Genomic DNA, 6,967 nt, shown 5'->3' on the forward strand with positions numbered 1-6,967 from the left:
AGCCACTTTATTAGGTACACCTTGCAAGTTCCAAAGTGGACTCTCTTTCGCCTTCAGAACTGCCATGATTCTTCACAGAATATATTTACTAAAATGGTGGAAACATTTCTCAGGGATTTTGGTCCAGATTGATACAATAACATCAAGCAGTGGCTGTAGATTTGGCAGTCACACATCCATGTTTCAAATCTCCCATTCCACTACATTCCAAAGGTTCTCTATTGGATCGAGATCTGGTGATTGTGGAAGCCATATGAGTACAGTGAACTCATTGTCATTCTGCGTTATTCTGCTGGAAGAAGCCGGGTAAGCCTGAAAAGATGGCTATACTGGGGTCATAAAGGCATGGACATAGTCGGCAACATTATTCAGCTAGGCTGTGGCAGTTAGATGATGTGTGGTTGGTACTATGGGACTAAAATTATACCAATATTTTCCACTCCATTACACCCCAGCCTAACCATTTTTTTAAGTACGATGGGTTCATCTTCCAAATGTTGCAGCAGAAATCAAGACTCATCAGACCAGGTAACTTTTTCCAATCTTCTATTTTTCTTTTTTAAAGAGTTCATGTATATTGAAGCTTCAGGTGCCTATTCTTTTCTAACAGGATCTGCACCTAGTGTGCCAATGTAGCCTGTTTGCTTCAAGGTTCAAAATGTGCATTTAGAGATGCTCTTCTGCATACCTTGTTTTCAAGTATTTGAATTTATTGTTGCCTATCAGCTCAAACCAGTCTGGCTGTTCTCCTCTTGCATTATCACCCAGAGAACTGCCATTGACTGGATAGTTTCCCTTTTTTCATCCTATTCTCTTTGATCCCTAGAAATGTTTGTGTGTGAGAATTACAACAGCAGTTTCTGAAATACTCAGATCAGCCTGTCTGATTCAAACAACCATGTCACCTAAATCTGATGCTCGGTTTCAGCAAGTCATCTTGACAATATTCATATCTAAATGCATTGAGTTGGTGCGATGTGATTGGTTGATTAGATATTTCCTTTATGAAGACTCTAGAACATTTTTGTATACAGCGGAGTTTATGGTCAACTCAATAGATGCACGGTGTCACAAGGTCCTGTGGCTGCAAAAGAGGCCCAAATCACTACCCCTCCGCCACCATACTTGATGGTATGAGCTGCCTATTCTTTTACACTGTTTGGTTTCCACCATACATGGTGCAGTACATTAGGGCCAATCATCTTCACCCAAGCCAGCCATGCCGCTGTGTCCTATTTTAGAGAGAAGAGTCTGAGATGAAGCTCTTGGGTTTATTTGCCCTAAACTACTCCTCTACTCCTAAAAGAGATAAATGACTGTCTTGAATGTCTTCCACTTGTGAATGATCTTCCTCACTTTGGGAACCATGGCCTTTGGATTATTTGGGAATGGTCTTGTATTCCTTCACAGATTGATGGACAACAGTTGCTCCTTTAAGATTATTGGTGATCCTCCTTGGCATTGTGTAGCACACACCTGAAGCCTTCAGCCCAACAAACTGCCGACATTTCTGCTCAATGATCTGTATTTTGACTTAGTCTTGGTGAAATAAATGATGACACCATGGAATATGTTTTATGTTGTGTTTTATTACATTTTGATATACAAAACTCTACAATTAGAGAACAGCATGCTTTATTTTTTTACATGATGGTACCCCCTGCTAGTCATTAAATGCACCCTATTTTCTGAGTTATCTTTACTGTTTTCTGTATCAATTTTCTGATAAGTATACAGAGGTGATGATGCTTATTTAATGTCAAATTATCAGAATGATAACTAAAAGGCAAAAACCAAACTGCTTAATCAGGAACTTTGTGTGTCCCCTTTTTGTAGGGGGGAAAAGCATGTGATAACAAGATTATCTATAACTTTACATCCCCATTCCTACGCCAGCAGCAGATGCAACCTAAAATGCTCCCCGTACGTTAGTATGTTTGCTGACAGAGATGCCTCTAGGCAGTCAGATTGTGTTTTCGTGTGTAACTGTCTTCATATGTCTAAAGCAATACATAATTTTTCCTTGCTTACAATCTTTATGCTAACCCATTTCTAAAAACAATACCAAGCTGGGCATATTAGATGTTTACGTCTACCCTAAATTCAAGGAAAACCTCATTGCTATCTGTGCTTAACACATTCTGCAGGATAATTCGACAGCAACAGACAAAATCATGTTTTGGTTGCTATGCCAACATAGAAAAAAAATCTTTTGACCACAAAACATCTTCCCTCCATTTCCATGTAATCTTAAATTAGTTGTAAGTTACATAAGCATTTCCTATACCTTGGCTTTGCTTTGTGGTATTAAAAAAAGCTCCAGGGCCTGCTCCACAAATTCTACTTCTAGGATTCAGAATCATTATTAGGCTGGGTACACACATACAAAGCGCTTGTCGTCCATCGTCCGAATGACTGTCCTGTTGGATCCATGGACGACAAACAATCGTAATGCAAGTGAAGGAGAGAGAGCACAGTGGGGTGCCGCTCTGTTGTTCTCCCCCTCTCCATACAGCAGAATGGTGTTGTATGTACAGCACTCGTTCATGCATCGTGCAGTCATTAGGATCCTGAAAGATCCTTTCCAACGACAATGATTGCACGTGTATACGTGCCTTAGGATCCACTATTGAAGAGAAAATATTGGCTTCAGGGAATGACTCAATAAAGTCTGTCCTCAGGAAACATTTTAGTAACTAAGAAATTAACATTGCTTAAATATTAGTGAGCTGGAACTAAAAAAATCTACGGCCAACAGTCAGGTAGAAGATCCAAAGATGGAGTAACATATGACTGCTGGAAGGCTAGATCCTGACTAAGGAAGCCATGAAATCAGAGACAGGACGCAAATAGCACACACACAGGAAAGCAAGAGGCGGACCTGGCATCCAGCCATATATACATAAATGGTTTACAGTCTCAGCATTTTTTCTTCAAGGTTCTTCAAGAACCTTCTTTCCCCTAGCACTTTAGGCATACCAAGTGTTCCTGATTTGTTCCCATAATTCTTTAAAAACCAAGTCCCTCTTTCCTCAATTGTCTTTTTTTGGGTAGACATATACTTGTTCTCTTTCATGATAAAAGAAAAAAGGGATCTTGAAGGAACATGAATGGAACAGTATAAGTATAGATACAATTAGTTTTTATTACATCAAAAATTAAAATATAAAAATATGAAGGTACAACATGTATTATTGGCCTAAATATTAGATTTGAACATAACAGGTAGTGATGTAAGGTGCATATTTGCTGCTATTAGACTCCCATAAAGACGTTCCAACCCTATTCTTTCATAAATCCTGGAGATTAGAATCAATCAACTCTGGTTATTAGAATATGAATAAATAAAGCTAAGTCTGTACCAATTGAAGTCAATGGAAGCATCGCTAGTCATAAGACCAATACCTATAATTATCCTTTTAAACTTGTGTCTTTAAGATCCCTTAAACATGTTTTAAGATGGGATCAACACTCTTTTCTTGGCCTGATGGGTTTGTGAATACAATGTAAAGTTGTACATGGATATATATACATCTATAAAAGTGTATTATTTGATGTTTGAAAAGTGTTATTTGTTTACAAAACATTTATTCCAGTCTCTAAATTGCTCCATTTGTGATTTTACATAGTAAATCAGGTTGACAAAAGACATAAATCCATCAGGTTCAACCACTAGGGAAATAAACATATCCCAGCTATACCACCCTATACACATAGTTGATCCAGAGGAAGGCAACAAAAAAAAACCCTTCCTGATTTTATGAGGCAGTCGGTTCCCTGTATTAACAGTCTCTGTTATCTTTACTTTAAACATTCGAAACCCAGTATTATATTGAAAATAATAAAGCAAAAGTAGTTGTGCAAAAAAGCAGTTTTTTGTAGGCAACCATTTTTGTGCATCACCATTTTGTAAGATTTCACAAAAAGAGCCTGGCAGGAATGTGTCCATTGCTTATATACTTTGAGCTAAAAACTGGTATCTATCTCCAAAAGTTGGGCGTTATGTTTTATATGCTCAGCATGCACAGGAAAAAAAAAAGAGAATTGAACCTGGGCTGGGACACAGATAGACACGGATAGAAAAGCAGGTGAGCATCAGGTACGGTGTACAAATAATATACAAAAAGCAACAATGCAAGCTAGCCAAAAGACTGGAGACCTGTGTAACAGGAAGTATTTCTACAGCTACGTTCAGATGCCAGATAATAGTGCATTTTGTCTCAGGCAGAAATCTGACATTAGTACCCTGTTCCCTAATATTTTTCATTGTTAAGTAAAATCATTTTTACAGTAAAAATACATTTCTCCTGTCCCATGGGGGAATTCAGACCAAAGTTCTGGAACATATCCCAATTAATAATTTAAACCCTTTAGACATGAAAAGATATCAGATCACAACTATATAGTGTCTGAGATCAGAGTTACCATCCTCTTTGCCTGTCTAGAAATAAAAAGCAGCAGCGCCCTAATTTTCTGTATACTGAAGATATACAGATATGAGGCTGCAGGCATACAAGACTTTGTTGGCTTTATACAAATACAAGGTATAAATAATAATAATCGTCAAGTGTACTGTACATATTTGCCAACTATGATGAATGCTCACCAACACCAATAGGAATTGGGATCTGCTTGTAAAAAAGACATTGCATTCAGTGTATGTTAAATGTATGTGTGTTTTATGTTTAAAGCATACTAATAATATATTAATTGGGCCTGATGTATTAAAGCTCTCCAAGGCTGGAGAGGATGCACATTTATCTGAAGTGAAGCTGGGTGATCTAGCAAACTTGGAATGGATCTGGTCCAGGATTCAAAGCATTTGCTAATAAATAGCAAATGACTTTGAAGAAATCCATTTCAGATTTGCTGGATCACCCAGCTTTACTGATGAAAGTGTAACCTCTCCAGCCTTGGAGAGCCTTAATAAATCAAGCCCATTGTGTCCTCCATCCACTGCACAGAGAGTATTATCGCCATCTTCCTCTCTTCTTCTTTGGCCATGCTGCAGTGATGTAACTTTCATCCTTGGCACACACAAGGGAAGCTGGGACTGATGGATTTCCTTGGCAAGCAAAGCTGATGCTGCACATGCGCAGCTCACCTTTTGCCTGTCCCTTTCTACAATAACCACATGCCTGATCTTGTATTAAATAGTGGGAATTTAAAATTGCATCGATAACAAGCGGTAACCGAGGTAAACAGTATTAGGAGGACATTGATCATTTAATTTTTTGTGCATACATAAAACAGTGTATGCCCAGCTTATAGTGGACCTATCGCCATACTATAACAAAGGCTATCCCTTTTATGTAATGCAATTGTTTTCCTTTTACATGTTTTGGGGCAATAAAGACAGGGATAAATACTGAAGGAGAAGCCCTCAGCTTCCTGGGATACATACATCACATATCCCAGGAGGCTGCTCCTTCTACGCATGCGCAAGATTGGCATGTGTCATCAGGGGCTTTACTGTAATGCACATTGAGATCTGCATTTTATACATTTTTAAGAAGATGTGTCACCCTGGGCAGTGGGAGATGGGGTGGCATAGGAAGAACATGGTCGTAGTCTCTGTCCAGTCCGCACCGGAAAGAATAAAGAAGCCGTGATGAAACTAGATACCCTGGGCGCAGTTTGCAGAGGGATTGACAGCCTTTCACCAATAAAGGTACAGGTAGTCCCCAAGTTAAGGACATCCAACATACGGACAACTCCTAGATACGAAAGGAGATTCCCTGCTTGTGATAGGGGGCGCTTTGCATGACTTGCAGAAGAAATCTTTTGATAAACACAGCCGAGACTGAGCACTTCTGTGACATCTTGTAACTCTTTAATGACCAAGACAAACTCTGCATTAGCTCACAGTGAGGATTTTATACAGTAACTGACACTATTCTGCCTAATATTATGTTGAGACAAACATCTGTCCTAATTGTATTTATTAAAGTGTACCTAAACTCAGACTTTTCACTTTAAATAAAAGCCTTTTTTGTAAAGTAAAAATTCTGTTTTTGTTTAGGTGCAAAAAAAGGGTGCAGCACCGCCCCCTAATTCTTGATCCCCTAGTCGTTCGAGAATGAATGGGAGCATAAAGCCTCCCGGGATACCTATGTCACGCATCCCAGGAGGCTCTTGGGCGCTCCTTCTGCGTCTCCGGCATGCGCAGAAGGAGCTTTTTTGCTCAAAGAGAAAAATTTGACGATCCCAACCATGCGCAGTGAGATCGGCAAATTTTTTTCACCCTTTGTCACCCGATCTCGTGCCTGGGTGGGGTGGGGAATGATGTAGAACCTGGAAAAAAAGACGAAAATGGCGGCGCCCGGAGCGCTGGCCCTGAGATGGATGTCAAGACGACGTGGGACCCAATGCAAGACACCCCCAGAGTGACCGGACTGCCCTGCGAGATTGAAGGTGTGTTTTTGTTTTGTTTTTGAGTATAGTTCTTCTTTAAAATAATGAACCTGTTCCGACTTACATACAAATTTAACTTAAGAACGAACCTACAGCCCCTATCTCTTATGTAACCCAGGACTACCTGTATTCATTTTTTTATTTAAAGTTCCAGTTTAAGTGAATGATAGCAGAACATGAAGAGAACTGGTAACAATAATATAATGCTGGGCTCATTTTAGGGGGAGGAATGTAACTTCTGGGGATTGAACAACATGCAACCAGGCATGTAACAAGGCTCCAGCATCATGCAAGGAAATATAAATTACACCCGCCATAGCTCTGTCCCCGAGCACACTTCATTGCAAATCGTACAACTAACATCTGCAATAAAGCTCGCACAACAGCCAACAACCATCTTTTCTCCTTCGGATGTATTCGGGTATTTCCGTCTTTGGCCGCGCATGCGCAGCGCTCCCTCACCAGCCCCTCTGTTCTGATTGGCTGTTTTTTTCTCTGAGCTCGGACTGTGTCCTGTCGGAATAGAAGTCGCCGCACAACGCCGCGCCTGGTG

This window comes from Pyxicephalus adspersus, chromosome 7, assembly GCF_032062135.1.
Source record: "Pyxicephalus adspersus chromosome 7, UCB_Pads_2.0, whole genome shotgun sequence".
Lineage (NCBI taxonomy): Eukaryota > Metazoa > Chordata > Amphibia > Anura > Pyxicephalidae > Pyxicephalus > Pyxicephalus adspersus.